The 17655-nt window shown below is 45.4% G+C and overlaps 2 protein-coding genes across 2 annotated transcripts in view; one reads left to right on the plus strand and one right to left on the minus strand.

The window, feature by feature from the left end:
* The window catches only part of LOC148142973 (uncharacterized), a 96269-nt gene that overhangs the window by 46729 nt on the left and 31885 nt on the right, over nt 1-17655 (minus strand). The gene's annotated exons all lie outside the window — the stretch shown is intronic.
* LOC148142974 (uncharacterized) overlaps nt 1-17655 on the plus strand; it is a 247978-nt gene that overhangs the window by 6868 nt on the left and 223455 nt on the right. The window lies entirely within an intron of this gene.

Genomic DNA, 17655 nt, shown 5'->3' on the forward strand with positions numbered 1-17655 from the left:
CCCTTGTTTTAGCAAAATGCAACCCCTCCCTTTTATCCACAACTCTGTCATAAACATGCTGTCTCTCAGACACACACACATATGCACCACCCACCCCAACCAAAATACTCACCCTCTTACAGACTTCGACTCCAATCACACTCTCACTTTACCAAGCATGCACACACGCAAACACACACACACTCACACACAGATATTAGTCTATGGGGTGAATTTGCATTTGCAGATACATTCAATTTTGCTCAAAAAGTGCACAATCTGCAGGCAGTTAATCCATGTAATATTTTATAAATTCCTATTTTGGAAATAGAACCAGTCTGATTCAAGCAAGAGTGGGATACAGACAGACTCGAACCTCACACCTTTCATGCATTATATGAGCTGAGATGTCACCTATTTTTATAAAACCTTTATAAAACATTTGAGAATGGGGACTTAAAAGTAGTTCTGGTGTTTACATATGAATGAACTGAAACCTGCAACCCATTCTAAAAGATGAAAGACTTACTATCATTCTAGGTTTGTTCAATATATCCCATCAGTTGCATGACACTGTGATCTTTTGCTGTAAATTGTGTCTTATGATCCTGTTCTACAGCTACCCGATGAAGGAGCATCACTCTGAAAGCTAGTGCTTCCAAATAAACCTAGTGGACTATAACTGGTGTTGTGTTTTTAACTTTGTTTACCCCAGTCTAACACTGGCTCCTCCACATCATTTCTAGTGGAGACAGCCCATACCTCCCGGTTCTGTCTGTAAACATTACGATGCCGATGAAATGACGCAGTAACCGCACTCCTGAAAAATTTACAATTTCAAATGATATTAGCTCGTCATTCATTGCTCCATCTGATACATGACATTGGAAACTTAGTGCAGCCTTTCCCCGGTGTGAATGCGCCGATGAGTCTCCAACAGACGGTAAACAGAAGCCTTTTCCGCAGTTGCCACACTTCCACGGTTTCTCCACAGGGCAGGATACCTCGGGTTTCTTCATGGCTAAAGCTTCAGCTGCACATAAAGTTGTGTACAGGCCCTCCCTGCTGTGAATTCCACTTTCCAGGCCTGTATATCTGTTTCAGGCTGCACACTCAGTGCGCTGCAACAGTAGGGTCTCTCATCCAGTCCCACTGATACTGAAAACGCACTCAAGCAGGAACCAAAAGCTTTGCTCCTTCTCATAGATCCATAGTTGAAAATTGTTGCGGTCTCAATGGATTGAATGACTGTCAGGCATTGACGTCAAAATAAGGACTGCAGACGCTGGAGACTCAGAGTTGAAAAGTGCGGCACTGGCAAAACACAGCAGGTCAGGCAGCATCTGAGGAGCAGCAAAGTCTGTTTCGGGCATAAGCCCTTCATCTGCTGATTTTGAAACTTCCGTCTTCAGATCTTCAAATACTCTGTTAAAAGAGATTACAAAAGTCGTCACTATCAGTCCAGGGTAGAAATTCAGAACAAGGAATTTTACTTGCTGTTGAACATTCTTTTCTTTTGTTATTTCATAAATTTGAAAGCACCATCCCACACTCTCGCCCCCTCTGTTCTCCCTCTGCTCTAACTAATTCTCCTGAAGGGGCTGATTCAGCATCTTACAGGGGCAGAAAAGCAAAAACGTCAGGACTGACATCACTGAATTTTGGATAACTCCACCTGAAAGTTAATATCTTTCACAACAACATTGGGATATTGCTGAGAGTGAGCAGGTCTGATTCTGGGGAGTAAAACAAGTGTAAATTCAGGTTGAACTTGCAATACAACTTCTGGAGAAAAAAACAGACACGAAATGGTTAACATCCCAGGAAGTGGGAGTGGAATGAGATATTAGGGCATTGACACGGACACCAGAAAGAGACTAAACATACAGACATGGCAAATATCTAGTGAAAAGCCAGAGTCAGAGATATACAGCACAGAAACTCTCAGTCCAACTTGTCCATGCCGACCAGATATCCCAAATTAATATCGCCCCATTTGCTGGCACCTGGCTTCTATTCCTCTGTACCCTTCCAATTCATATACCCATCCAGATGCCTTTTAAATGCTGTAATTGTACCAGCCTCCACCACTTTCTCTGGTAGCTCATTCGTTGCAAGCACCACCCTCTGAATGAAAAAGATGCCCGAGGTCCCTTTTAAATCTGCGCCCCCATCCCACAGCCCTCACCCTGAACCTGTTACCCTCGAGCTCTGGACTCTCCCATCCCAAGGAAAAGGCCTTGTCTATTTACCCTATCCATGCCTCTCATGATTTTATAAACGTCTATAAGGTCACCTCTCAGCCTCTGGCGCGCAAGGGGAAATAGCCCCAGTCTGTTTGGCCTCTCGCTATCACTCAAACCCCCTGGCTACATCATTGTAAATCTTTTCTGAACCCTTTTCAGCTTCGTAACATCCTTCCAATAGGAGGGAGACCCGAATTGCACACAATCTCCCAAAAATTGCAATGGTTCTATTGGCCAATGGCAATTTAATTCCAAAATGTTAATTCCTTCATGAGAAGGGAATAATTGGCAATGTAGCTGTGAGAGGTCCCTTGCGGAAGAGTGAAGAACTGAGTGAGAACTTTCCATTACGATGGAGAGCAACAGAATTGATACTGAGACTGGGGACTTAAATCTAAAGCAAGGAAATTACAGGCACAAAAAGATTGCAACAAACGAGGGCACATTATTGAAAGAAATGACAAACATTTAGATAGCACCTGGAGCAACTGCAATAGTTGTTCCATCCTGTCTGAAAAATAAAACACAAAAGGTGGCCCAGCCACCGCTAACAAGGGATATTATGGACAGGACTGGATCCAAAGAAGTGGCATACAAAATAGCTAAAAAAAAAAGCAGCTAATCTGAAGACTGGGAGCAGTTCAGGTTTCAACAAAAGGATTGATTAAAAGGGGAAAATGGGGTATGTGAAGAGGGAAAAAAGGATTGGTGAAAACAATTACAATTAGAAACAGGCAAAGTTCTCATGTGGAACAAAGATGGCAGACCAATTAACCACATATGTTGCTGATATAATCACAAAAGGAGGGCACAAGTAACGTCCCCAAAATGTTGGGGAACACATGGTCCCTTGAGAGTAGAACTGAAGGAACTGAGTAGTCGTAGGGAAATGGTTTTGGAGAAATTGATGGGATTAAAAGTTTACAAATCCCCAACACCTGGTAATCCACACCCCAGACGATGTGCCGAGATGCATCATGCAGTTGTCGAATTTAGGCTAATCTTAGCAGCAACACATAATGATAAGGTCTTTGGGAGTATTGCTTCACAAAGAGACCGTGGAGTCTAGGTTCATAGCTTCTTAAAAATACATTAGGAAGTGCAGTGGAGATGGTGGATTCATTAGTTATAATATTCCAAAGTTCTCGAGACGTGAGAAAGATTCATTGAGTTTATTTAAGACTGAGATAGGTAGGTTGTTGATTGTCAAGGTGATCAAAGGTTATGGGGAGAAAGTGGGAGAATGGGGTTGAGAAACCAATCAACCATGGTGGAGCAGACTCGATCGGCTGAATGGCCTCATTTCTACTCCTATATCTTATGGTCTTATGGTTCCAGTGGATTTGAAAAATACTAATGTAACACCTGTATTCACAAAGGGAGGGAGGCAATATGTGGGAAATTGCAGACCAGTTAGTTTAACACCTGCTGGTAGAATCAATTATCAAGGAAGCAATATCAGAATGTCTGAAAGTCAAAACTCCATCCATCAGAGTCAGCATGGTTTTATGAAGGGCAAATCAGATTTGACTAAGTTCTTCAAAGATGTAACAAGCAAAGTGGATAATGGTGATCCTGTAGATGTAATATATCTGGCCTTTCAGAAGGCATTTGCTGAAGTGCCACACAAAAAGTTAATTCACAGGTGGGATCATATGGGATTAGGGGTAATTTATCAGCTTCAATAGGTGACTGGCTGATCGGCAGAAGACAGACAGTCCGAATCTATGGCTTTTTTTCTGGACGGCAAGATGTAACTAGTGAGGTGCCACAGGGTTGGGTCCTTGGACCCCAGCTATTTACAATCCACATTAGCGACTTGGATACAGGGATAAAAGGCTCTTTTGCCAAATTTGTGAATGACACAAAAATAGGTGGGACAGTAAATTGCAATAGGAAATAAGAACCTTACAAATAGATATAGATAGGTTAGGAGAGTGGGCCCAAATGTGGCAGATGGGGTTAAGGTGGATAAGTGTGAGGTCATGCATTTTGGTCAAAAAAAGAAGGAAGGTGACCTACTGTCTAAACAGGGAGAGACTTTGGGGTGCTCTGGTGCAGAGGGATCTGGGTATCCTCATTAATGAGTCACAGAAAACTAGCATGCAGGTACAGTAGATCAGAAAGAAAGTGAATGCAATGTTGGCTTTGATAGCTAAAGGAATAGAATACAAAAGGTAAGAAAATGTTGCTGCAACTATACATGGCATTGCTAAGGCCGGACCTGGAGGATTGTGCCCAGCTTTAGACCCTTATTTCCAATTATATGGTTATGGTAGGGGATTTAACTGTCCAAACATAGACCGGGACTGCCATAGGTTTAAGGATTTCGTTGAAGAGGAATTTAAGTGTGTACAAGAAAATTTCTGATTCAGTATGTGGATGTACCTACTAGAGAAGGTGCAAAACCTGACTTACTCTTGGGAAATAAGGCAGGGCAGGTGACAGAGGTATCAGTGGGGGAGCACATTGGGTCAGCGTCCATAATTCTATTAGTTTTAAAATAGTGATGGAAAACCAGATCTAAAAGTTGAAGTTCTAAAGTGGAGGAATCCTAAGTCTGACAGCAAGACCTTTCAAAAGCTAATTGGGGGCAGATGTTCGCAGATAAAGGGACAGCTGGAAAATGGGAAGCCTGCATAAATGAGATAATGAGGAGACCAGAGATGGTATATTCCTGTTGGGGTGAAAGGAAAGTCTGATAGGTGTAGGGAATGCTGGATGACTAGAGAAATTGAGGGTTTGATTCAAAAAAAGAAGGAAGCATATGTCAGGTATAGACAGGATAGATGGAGTGAATTCTTAGAAGAGTATAAAAAAGGTACAAAGTATAAACAAGTATACTTAAGAGAGAAATCAGGAGGGCAAAAAGGGGACATGAGATAGCTTTGGAAAATAGGGTGAAGGAGAATCAAAAGGGTTTTTACAAATACATGAAGGACAAGAGGGTAACTAGGGAGAGAATGGGGCACCTCAAAGATCAGCAAGGTGGATTGTGTGTGGAACCGCAGAAAATGGGGGAGATACTAAATGAGTATTTTGCATCAGTATTTCCTGTGGAAAAGGTTATGGAAGATATAGACTGTAGGGAAATAGATGGTGACATCTTGAAAAATATCCACATTACAGAGGTAGTGGTGCTGGATGTCTCGAAATACAAAGGTGGATAAATACCTGGGACCTTATCAGGTGCCCCTAGAACTCTGTGGGAAGCTAGGGAAATGATTGCTGGACCCCTTGCTGAGATATCTGTAAATCAATCACAGGAGAGGTATCAGAAGTCCAGAGGTTGGTTAACTTCTGAACTCAATTTTTCTTGCTAATGTACCATTGCCTTGCTGATTGCTTGTTGCTCCTGTCTGACAACTGGCATTGACTGGTGTAGGAGGACGCTGAGGCCCCTTTGTACGTCCATTCCTGATGAAAGACCCATGCCCAAAACGGCGACTCTCCTGCTCCTCCGTTGCTGTCTGACCTGCTGTTTTTCCAGCACCACATTTTTCGACTCTGATCTCCAGTTCTCACTTTATCCACATCCCAATATATCACCATTTAAATAATGCACCTCCTTTCTGCTTTTTCTTTGGCAGCAAATGCTATAACTTCACATTGTGGTACTGTATTTGTCATATGGTTGTCAACTGTGGACTTCTCAACATCTGGGAGACCAAGAGTAAACTTGAGGAACGGTTCGCCGAGCATCGCAGCCGGGTCCGCAGAGACTGACGGGTCCTCCCAGTCACCACCCATTTTAATGCCCCATCTACAGTTCCCCCTACACTCTCCCCCACCGCCCACTCCGCCACGAAGAAGGTTTACACCCAAAACATCGCCTTGTCCACCTCCTTATGCTGCCTGGCTTAGTGTGTTCTTGCAGTCTCCTGCCGATGTATTTTGCCAATTGTCTCAATTGTCTCTGCCTGGATTCACTCCTTTTCCTTTTCCTTTTCCTTTTCCTTTCAGTTGCTGCAAGTCAACAACCGAACCCCAGAATGAAAAAAAGTGAAATGGAAAATGTGGGTGAGAAAAGAGACGACCATACTCACAGACGTTGGACGGAGAAAGGAGGTTGGAGTCTGGGGTGAAGCTCAATCTACATTCCGAAGAGAGGAGCACGAGCGGCAGCTTCAGAGGCTCGTGGTCCAATTTCCGCATTCAGACAATGAGGTGGCTCTGATTGGCAGGAAGACCAATCTCCTGCTGGGCCTCCAGGGCTCCCGATTGGTCCATCAAAAGCAGGTCGCGCGCCTATCGTTTGGGCAGCGATGAGCATGCGCACTGCGTTGCTGACACCGGCAAATATTGGCAATATACTCTTGTGGGGATGCTAGTTTTACGGACAGATTTTAAGTGTCCAAATGCAAATAGGAAAACAAAGGTAGAGCAACAATTTTGTTCCCCCGTGGCTCGACATTTTATTGCTTTTGCATTTTGTCTGGCTGATCAACTTTTGTATGTCTTCTCCGCATGTTTTTGGGGGAGTCCAGAACTGGAGGGCATAGGTTGAGGATGAGAGGGGAAAGATTTCTGAGGATCTTAAGGGCCAACCTTTTTGCACAAAGAGTGGTAATGTGTATGCAATGAAGTGGTAGAGGCTGGTACAGTTACAATATTTAAAATGCATTCTGATAGGGCTTTGAATAGGAAGGATTCAGGGAAATGGGCCAAATGCTGGCAAATGGGTCACTAGATTAATTTAGGATATCTGGTCGGCGTGAACCGAAGGGTTTGTTTCTGTGCTATACAAATCTATGACTCTATTTTGACATAGTTAGAACCAATTTCATGAGACTAAGAATAGGCCATTCACCCCTTACAGCCTGTCCTGAGCTGTGGCCTAACTGCGCCTATTTCAATGCAAGTTTCAGGAAGATTTCAGCAGCTCTTAAAAATTGAACGTGCTTTCAGACTTTAATGATGTTTCTGAATGTATCATTTTAGCTATTCTCAATTTTAAAGATCAGCCATTTGTCACCCCTCCCCTCTCCCAGTTGAGTCATCACCATCTATTCTCTCTCTCTTCTGAAAAGGCCTTGATTCGGAGATCAAAGAGAGCTCGAGGCATGAGAAAGGATGGGGAGAAAAGAGACAGAATGGATGAGAGGGCAGAGGGTGGTGTGTAGAGAAACAGAAAATGGACAGGAGCAGAGGGTGGGGTTAGAGAAAGATTGGGGGGGCAGAGGTTGGTGGGGGGGGGAAGAGAAAGACCTGCAGGGCAAAGGGTGGGGGGCAAAGAGAGAGAATGGGGCAGCAGAGAATGGTGGAGGGGGCCACAAGAGAATGGAGTACAGAGCATTGTGGGGAAGAGAAAGAGTGGAGTGCAGAGTGTGAGGGGAGAGAGAATAGATGGGAGTCAGTGGATGGCAGAAGAATGGACAGAGGGCAGAACGTGGGTGGAGAAAGAGAATAGATGGGGGAACAGAGGGATGGAGAGCAGAGGGTGTGGGGGAGAGAGAAAATGCATGGGGAGTCAGAAGATGGGAAGAAGGACTGGACAGGGATGCAGAGGGTGGGGGTGAGAGAAAGAAAGAGAGGATGGACAGTGTGCCGGGGGTGGCGAGGGAATGGATGGGGGTGCCGTGGGTGGCACGGGGGAATGGAGAGGGGGGAGCCATGAATGGCGGGGGAGAATGGATGAGGGTGCTGTGGGTGCCACAGGGGTGAATGGGCAGATCGTGCCATGGTTGGTGGGGGAGAATGGACAGGGGATGCTGTGTGTGGCGGGGAGAATGGTCAGGGGATGCTGTGGGTGGCGGGAGAATGGACGGGGGGGCGCTGTGGGTGGCGGGGAGAATGGACAGGGGATGCTGTGGGTGGCGGGGAGAATGGCCAGGGGCACTGTGGGTGGCGGGAAGAATGGACAGTGGCACTATGGTTGGCAGGGGGTAAGGCCAGAGGCACTGTGGTGGTGGAGGAATGGACAGGTGGTGTTGTGGGGATGTTTGGGTCTTGGAGGGAGATGGTGGTGGTGAAAGCCTCCCACTCACTCCCAGCATCCCCTTCTCTGCACACATGCGGTGCACATTTTTGTGAGTCTGGATGGGATGCTGTTTGGAGGGTCAGTGTTGACTCGATGGGCCAAATGGCCTGCTCCCACACTGTAGGGAGTTGTCAAACCAACAACTTCTAATTGGTGAAGTAAAAGACCAGGAGCCAATCTTTAAGCAGTTTTCCATTTATTCACTCAAATTGCCCTTTCAATTGAATTCTTTGAATTTAATGTGTTCCGTTGTAGTTTAATTATGATCCATGAAAAGCAACATCCAGTCACATCTGAGGGCAGAACCAACTCAACTGACTGAACAAGTGTAACAACTCTTCTGTATGCACTTTAGATGTGACATCCTCTCCCTCTCTCTCTGTTGACCCAATGGGATTACCAGAGCTAGAATTACCACTCTCAAAATACAATTGCTGATCTACTGTTTGCTTCTGCTGCTTAACATAAGGATTTAAAAGCTGCTAGCCTGATCTCGCAGAAAGCACAAAAACAGACTGTTCACTTGTGCCTGCGCAGAGCTGGTACCATTATAACACTTAAAAGGCTTCTGGTTGGGTATATGTATTGGAAGGGTTGAGAGAGAAATGGGTCAAATACTGGCAAATGGGTCATGAGATTAATTTAGGATATCCAGTCAGCATGGGTGAGCTGGACTGCAGAGTCTGTTTCTGTGCTGTATGACTCTACCCGCCGAGTTCAATGCAAGTTTCAGAAACATGTTTGCAGCTTTATGCTTTTAGACATTAACGATGTTTCTGAATATATAATTTCAGCTGTTCTCAATTTTAAAGATCAGCCATTTCTTGTGCACCCCTGTCTTCCAGGTTGAGACATCACCATCCATTCTCTCTCTTTCCCGAGAAGGGCTTGATACAGCATCAAAGAGGGTTCGAGGTACGAGAAAAGATGGGGGGAAGGTAGAAGGGAGAGAGAATGGACAGGGGTGCAGAGGGTGCAGAGGGGAAGAGGGAGAGAGAGAGAGAATGGATAGGGGAGCAGAGGGGAGGGGGAGAGAACGAGAAAATGGACAGGGGACAGAGGGTGGAGGGGAGGAGAAAGACTTGGGGACAGAGAATGGGGGGCAGAAAATGAGGGGGAGAGAGAGAGAATGGCTGGGCAGAGAGATTTGGTGAGTGCAGACTGTAAGGAGAGAGAGCATGCATGGGGACAGTGGGTTGGGGAAGTGACAGCTCAAATCCCACCTTACCCAGGAATGGTGTCAGTGTTCCATGAACTGGAACCCACTCCATCCACAGCAGACTTGGGTGCAATCGTTTCTCAATAGACACATGGCTAAGACGGTAGATTCATATAATCCCTACGGGCCATTCGGCCCATAAAATTCAGACTGACCTTCCAAACAGCATCCCACTGACTTTCCCTGCAGTTCCCCATAGTTAACCCACCCTAGGTTGCAGATCCCTGGACACTTCAGCATGGCCAATCCACCCTAAACTTCAGATGCTTAGACTGTCGGAGGAAACTGGAGCACCCAGAGTTCACCCACGCAGACACAAAGGTGAGAACATGCCAACGTCCACACAGAGAGCTACATGAGAGTGGAATTGAACCCAAGTCCGTGGTACTGTGAGGCAGTGGTGCTAACCACTGAGCCACTATGCCACCCAGAGCTTTGAAGTTCTGTTTTGTCTTTGTAGCTTCTGACTTCTCATGCGCCCTCAGCAGCGGCTCTCTCCTCCTGACATTGTTAGACCACGCCCGCTGCAACTTCCCTTTTCCATTTCTCCAGCCCTGAGCACACCGGTTCCCAAATCCTGGCGCCAGGCAGACACTGATGCAACCTGGTCTTCTGCTGCCAACTGCAGAGAATGGTGACAATCCCTGCCACTATTCTCTCCCTGACCACCACTGCCCCCTCCCCAACATTGTTCGTACTCCAACCACGCAGCCAGTTAGCTCCTCACTCGTGCAGACCTCTCTCAGATCCCCTTTATCTGTTTGACCTGTGCTGACGCCCTCCTGACCCTGTCCACTGACCCAGTCAGAAGGCTTTGTCCGTAGAGGAAAGACCATCTCCCAGAATAAAGTGTCCAGTTAACTTTCCCCTTTTCCCCCAACATGTCTGCAGCCCGGCTTCCAGCTGCATCTTTCTGAGCCGAAGGTCCTCCAGCCTGTGTTTGCCCTGGATGACAGCATCCAGAGCGTCTCAACTTCTGCAAATCGAAAGACAAGGCCCACCCTGCCCTCTCCAATGTGTGTTGTGTAACTGCTTAATCGTTTCTGGTGGCTGAGCAGAGGCTGATAGCCAAATTTGGAACCCCATGAGGGTGGCCTCAACTGGGACATTGGGTTCATGTCACATTACAGGTGACCCCACTGCACTATACACTCTCTCTCTCACTCTCACACTCATGCTCGCACTCAGACACACACACACACATGCACACACCCTCTCACAGGCTTATACTCCATTACTCTCACACTTTACCAAGCACGCACATACACAGACACACACATCAGTCTATGGTGTGAATTTGCAATTGCAGGATTTTAATTGCAAGTACCTACTAATTTGCTCAAAAAATGCAATTTTCAGACAGTCTATCCATGTAATATGTTATAAATTCTACGATGGAAATAGAACCTGTCTGACTCAAAATTGGGATACAGACAGACTCTGACATGAGTGAATCTGATGGGATATTGTTTCCCCAGAAAATGGTTTCATCATTAGATTCTGAATTCCAATTCTGCCATCTGCCACAGTGTGATTCGAACCCAGGAGTCCCCAGAGCTGGGTTGATTGTCCAGTCGATAATGGCACTCGGCTGTCATTCCTTCAATCACCGTGCAATGGCCTCCACAGGTGGGAGGAGGGGGTAAAGCCCTTCCCACACTGACAGCAGGTGAGCAGGCTGTCTCTGGTGTGGACCCGCTGGTGTGTCTGCAGGCTGGAAGAATCAATGAATTTCTTCCTGCATTCGGAGCAGGTGATTGGCCGTTCCCTGTTGTGGACCCGCTGGTGAGCTTCTAAAATCTCAAAACAAATAATCAAGAAAGAACCCACTCTATTCACTACCGCAGACTTACAGCAAGGTTACACATTAAAAACTATGCACTTATCTGTTTCTGTGCTGTGAGCTCTCCCACACAGATTCCACCAAGACCAGTTGTGAATTTTGCTGTTTGTTAATTTTTCCTAGATGCACTCCAATGTCCAGAGATACATGATTTCAAACAACAAAGGCAGTAACTACATAGATTCACTGCTGTGTCAGCTAGCAGTGTAGGATTTTCTCTCTATCTCTCTCTTTCAGACCATGTGCTCGCTGCCATTAGCTGTCTTTCTCTCTTTTAAAAGTGCTGTTGACTTGATTTTTTTACTCCAAAGTTTCAAAACAATGCAACAGCATATAAAACAGTAAGTGCTGCTCCTGGAATTCAAGGAAATCGCCTCCAACACTGAAAATATCTTTAAAAAAGAGCAGCTCTTACAGCCACAAATTTTCTCAGCCTCCATCTTGGATTAGTTCTTGGTGAACATTCCCATCTCCCAGGTTACAGTTATTGAAATAATCTGCTTTTCTATTTTTACTACCAAAGTGGATAACCTCACATTTATCCACACTAAACTGCACCTGCCATACATTTACCCACTCACTCAGCCTGTCCAAATAACATTGCATCCTCCTCACAGCTCACCCTTCAACCCAGCTTTGTGGCATCTGCAATTTGTGATATATTCCAATTAGTTTCTCATCTAAATCACTGACATATACTGTGAATGCCTGGGGTCCTCGTCCCAATCCCTGCAGTTCCCCAATCATGAATCATTATACAACATCGATCTGACTGATCCTCCCTGACTGACCATACAAAATAACAGATGTTAGCCTTATACATGTAATTAACAGGACTAAGACCATTTATAATGCTGCCTCCCAAGACCTACTTCACCTCAGAATGCAGCCTTTTGCCTGAAAAATGGGCGAGTTCTGAGAAATTTTACAAGGTAATAATCATACCCAGCCTGTAGTCCGGCACCCGGCAGAAACGATCAGATTGGATTATTACCTGTCTCCACCAAGCAGTGCATCGTGTAGTTGATGTGGGTAAAGTCTTAACATGTAAACCTAGCTCAGACGAAGAGGCTGAGGAGTTCCTTACCAGTTTTAAGGAATGCTATGATGCTTCCTCTGGTGACGCTAACTACCTACAAGGGTGATCATCCCAATTTAATGCCCTATGTATGACTCTCTTACCTGATCAGGTACAGAAAGCTATTAAAACCCACAATATCCACTGGCAAGATGCTGAGGTTGCACAATTCAGCCGAGAGGTTTGTTACTTCTGAGAATGAAAGGATCCCAAGAGTAAGACAGAACTTGCCCAAACTACAGTGGCTAAACTTAAACCCAGGATTCAAAGTACACCTTTTCGTCTGCAAGGTCAGTCAAGCTAACAAATGAAACCCTCATACTATAGTCCAGTATGGCAGGACAGTAGAAATGGTACTGTGTATTCCTCCTATGCGGTCCTCCTATGTATCCTTCCCCAACAGTCCATGATGCCCCTATACATCCTCTCGTTACTCTTCACTGCTTCCCCCACCCCCTAGAGTCCCCCAACAGCTACACCTTTGTTTCAATTGCAGTGAACCAGGACATTGGTCCAAGAACTGTCCTTTCCATAGCAGTCCCTGGTTCATCACCGCAGTAAAAACAACAGACAATCTCCTGGTCTCCCTCCCCAGTGACCTCAGCAGGTTGCCCCTTTTACTGCACAAAACCCTTTTCAAAACTGACTCCCGGATATAGGGCAGCTTCCTGCTTTGAATTTTCCCATAATTACCGCTAGCCCAGAGGATGGACCTATGCTAATTCTTAACCGTATTGGCCATGATATTGAATTTATGTTTGACACAGGAGCCACTGTTTCATCACTTCCCGTCCATCTTGCTAATGCTTTTGACTTTCAAATCTTGGACGATGATGAAATCCTGCAGTGTTTTGATAGTTCCTCGAATAAACATGCATACGCTGTCCCTCTGACAGTGGTGTGGAAAAATTGTGTCACGCTCCCTTTTTGCTTTGTTGTTACTAATGGATTACGTATCCCTCTACTCGCTAGAGATCTCCTCTCTCCTCTAAATATTACTATTGAATGTCATGATGATGGTATCCTGATTCAGGATCCACCTCATTTTGTTCAATGCATCAATACCAAACCAAAGCCTCCTCGATGGTGGTCATTTGATTTGGATCCTTATGCTTTTGATCCTATTTTACATAACGTCCCTCACCCCCACATTACTTTAGCTTATGATCTCAGGCTTGAACACACTGTAATCCCTTACTTGGCACTACTCAGCACACTTGAGTGATTGGTGAGATCAGGTCACCAGCTGGTGGCATTCTTTTCGTGTCAGTTCCTCTTCATAGCTGGAAAACTGGCCCTCTCATTTTCCCCTGTGTCACCACTCACTTGAACCCAAAACACAAAGCCCAAGAAGTAGGTTTTGACGCTAAGACTCTTTTTGACCATGCTGATCAAACTTGCCGTGAAATTCAGCTGCTCACTCAAGGATCAATCCTATTTTATGCACAGCCTTCGTCAATTCAAGGCAGCCTTCATCATCATTATGCCCACCATCACCCGCAGGACGCAGTATACCCTGGAGTCTGGGTGGACTCTAAAATACAAGTGGGCCTTGCTAAGGTCCCACCCATCATTGTTCTGATCAAACCTAATTCTGTCTTCCTGTCTATATCTCAATACCCCCGGAAACCAGAAGGTGAAGCTGGTATTCAACCTGTCATTGAGTCATTTCTACAGCAAGGCCTTCTAGTCCCATGCCATTCTTCTGTCAATACACCTATTTTTCCGATCCCTACACCGGGATGTCCTGAATGTCGTTCACGACCTTCGTGAAGTAAATAAAATCATTGAGGCTCATAATCCTCCAGTTGCTATTCCTGCTACTATCCTCAGCCAAGTTCCAGTTGATGCCAAGCTCTTCACTATCGTTGACCTCCAACATACATTCTTTTGTCTTCCTTTGCATCCAGATAGCCCAATACATTTTTGCCTTCTTTTAAGGGCCACCAATATATATGGACCTGCCTACCTCAAGGGTTTATTCAGTCGCCGACACCCTTTTCAGAGACTCTTCACGCCCAGCTTGAATTATTTGAATTTCCTGGAGACGTTACCCTAGTTCAATACATCGATGACGTCCTCGCTAGCCCTGACAAAGTGTCCAATCACACTGACTCCACTACCTTTCTCAACTATCCACATCAATGTGGCTATATTGTACCCCCCAGCAAAGTTAAGACTAATCAGAAAGAAGTTAAGTTCCTAGGTACTCTCATTTCTGAATTCGATCGGTGCTTGACACCTGAACGTATTGATCCTATTCTTTGTATTGCCCCTCCAACCACTCCTAAACAGATACGGTAGTTTCTCGACCTCATCAATTATTGCCGACAATGGATTCCTAATTGTGTCCTTCTGATCAAAAATTATCTCCCTGTCCTCGACTAATGTGCCTTAATGGTATGAACTCACCCCATAACAACTACAAGTCTTTACGGAGCTTAAAACTACCCTTTCTTCAGCACCCACGCTCGGCCGACGTTTGTATGACTGCCACTTTCATCTTTATGTTGCCATCCTTGATACCTGTGCTTCAGCTGTTCTCACCCAGCAGCATGGCTCTTCTTGGCGCCCTATTGCCTATTTTTCTACTAAGCTTGACCCCATTGCTCAAGGTATGCCTTCCTGCACCCAGATTCTCTCTGCCATCCATACTATGGTAGTGGCTACCTCTAATATAACTTTACATCAAAATGTAGAAGTCTGTACCTCGCATTCTGCAGTATTCTTGCTGATTTCTAAACATAGAGGAGAAAATGAGGACTGCAGATGCTGGAGATCAGAGCTGAAAATGTGTTGCTGGAAAAGCGCAGCAGGACAGGCAGCATCCAAGGAGCAGGAGAATCGACGTTTCGGGCATGAGCCCTTCTTCAAGAATGAGGAAAGTGTCCCCAGCAGGCTAAGATAAAAGGTAGGGAGGAGGGACTTGGGGGAGGGGCGTTGGAAATGCGATAGGTGGAAGGAGGTTAAGGTGAGGGTGATAGGCCAGAGTAGGGGTGGGGGCGGAGAGGTCAGGAAGAAGATTGCAGATTAGGAAGGCGGTGCTGAGTTCGAGGGTTGGGACTGAGACAAGGTGGGAGGAGGGGAAATGAGGAAACTGGAGAAATCTGAGTTCATCCCTCCTGGTTGGAGGGTTCCTAGGAGGAAGATGAGGCGCTCTTCCTCCAACCGTCGTGTTGCTATGGTCTGGCTATGGAGGAGTCCAAGGACCTGCATGTCCTTGGTGGAGTGGGAGGTGGAGTTGAAGTGTTGAGCCACGTGGTGATTGGGTTGGTTGGTCCAGAAGTCCCAGAGGTGTTCGCTGAAACACTCCGCAAGTAGGCCGCCTGACCTCTCCGCCCCCATCCCCACTCCGGCCTATCACCCTCACCTTAACCTCCTTCCACCGAGCGGGTCAAGATGCAGGGAAGATACCTGCCCAACTGTCGTCTGATTCATATGGATGGAAGTTCACTTGCTGGCTATGATCGCTGTGTGGATGGATCGTGTGGATTGTACTGATAGTCCTTGGTCTCATCCTAGGGATATACACTGTCATCCGCTTATGCATGAAATGGACTGTACATTGTTTTTCACCTCAGCCGAAAAGGAGTTTGGTTAATTGACCCTTGTCTACCCCTCTCCCTCCATGCCTGAACTTCCATGCTGAAATCCAGTATCTTTCAGACTCTGCTCCTCTGGACGATGACCTGGCAGAGGAGGCAGTTGACTTATTTGAAAATACAAATTGACTGAATGGACTAATTATAGTTACAAGCTAAGTAGTTGTCATGAAATAACAAAAGGAGGAAATAAGAAAGTCTATAGCCATAAAACCTGTCTTTAAACATTTAAACTAAAATATAACGTTGAATTATAGAGCACATTTGCTGCACACTAGAAAATAGACAGGCAGGGAGGCTTGGTAAAAGGGGAGAACTCAAGGTATGCAGAAGATAACCAAGTGATAACAGTACTAAGGCAATTTAGTACATTTGCCTTAACAGTGAATCTGTGTAAATAGGACACAGAGTGATAACATTCATGGCTGTTCTCTTGTGAAATTAATGACAGTGTTTGATTCTGACCCCGAAACGAAACTTGGGATTCCCTGAGCCGTCTCAAATCCCTACTTTAACATTCCAACTCATCCATGTTGACAAGTTAGCCTAAACAGTCTAGTCCCATTTGCTAGCACTCGGCCCATATCCCTCTAAACCCTTCCATCCAGATTCCATTCAAATGTTGTAATTATACAAGCTTTCACGAATTCCTCAAACAGCTTCTATACCCACACCACCCTTTGCGTTAAAAGGTTGTCCCTTAAGTCCCTTTTATTTCTTTGCCCTCTCACCCTAAATGTATGCCATCAAGTTCTAGACTCCTCCCAACTCAGGGAAAAGACCTTGTCTGTTTATCCTATCAATGTCCCTCATGATTTTATAAACCTCTATAAGGTCGCCTCTCAGCCTCCGACACTCCAGGGAAAACAGCACCAACCTATTCAGCTTCTCCCAATAGCTCAAATCCTCCAACCCTGGCAACGTCCTTCTAAATCTTTTCTGAACCCGTTCAAGTTTCACAACAAACTTCTGACAGGAAGGAGACCAGAACTGCACACAATATTCCAAAAGTGGTCGAACCAATGCCCTGTACAGCTGCAACATCACCTCCCAACATCAATACATGATACTCTGACCAATAAAGGAAAGCATTCCAAACCCCGCCTTCGTTATCCGATCTACCTGTGACTCCACTTTCAAGGAGCTATGAACCTGCACTTCAAGGTCTCTTTGTTCAGCAACAATCCCTTGGATCTTACCATTAAGTGTATAAGTCCTCCTCTGATATGCTTTTCCAAAATGCAGTGCCGTATATGTATCTAAATTAAACTCCATCCTGTTATCCTCTGAGCTAAGCATCTTCACTGTCCACTACACCTCTAATTTTGGTGTCATCTGCAAACTTAGTAACAATACCTCGTATATTGACATCCACAGCATTTATATACATGATGAAAAGTAGTGGACCCAGCACCCATCCTTGTGGTATACTACTGGTCACAGGCCTCCAGTCTGAAAAGCAACTCTCCACCACCACCCTCTGTCTTCCTACGTGTGAGCTAGTTCTGTATCCAAATGGCTAGTTCTCCCTGTATTCCATGATATCTAACCTTGTGTATCTGTCTCCCTTGGGGAATCTTGTCAAACGCCTTACTAAAGTCTATCTAGTACCCTGGCATGTAAGCCGTCAGGCCCAGGGGACTTGTCTGCCCTCAATCCTAATAGTTTGCTGTGTACCTTTTCCCTCTCAACGTTGATTGTTTAAGTT

Source organism: Chiloscyllium plagiosum, unplaced genomic scaffold (assembly GCF_037043375.1).
Source record: "Chiloscyllium plagiosum isolate Xiang-an unplaced genomic scaffold, Cpla_swu_hap1 HiC_scaffold_27, whole genome shotgun sequence".
Lineage (NCBI taxonomy): Eukaryota > Metazoa > Chordata > Chondrichthyes > Orectolobiformes > Hemiscylliidae > Chiloscyllium > Chiloscyllium plagiosum.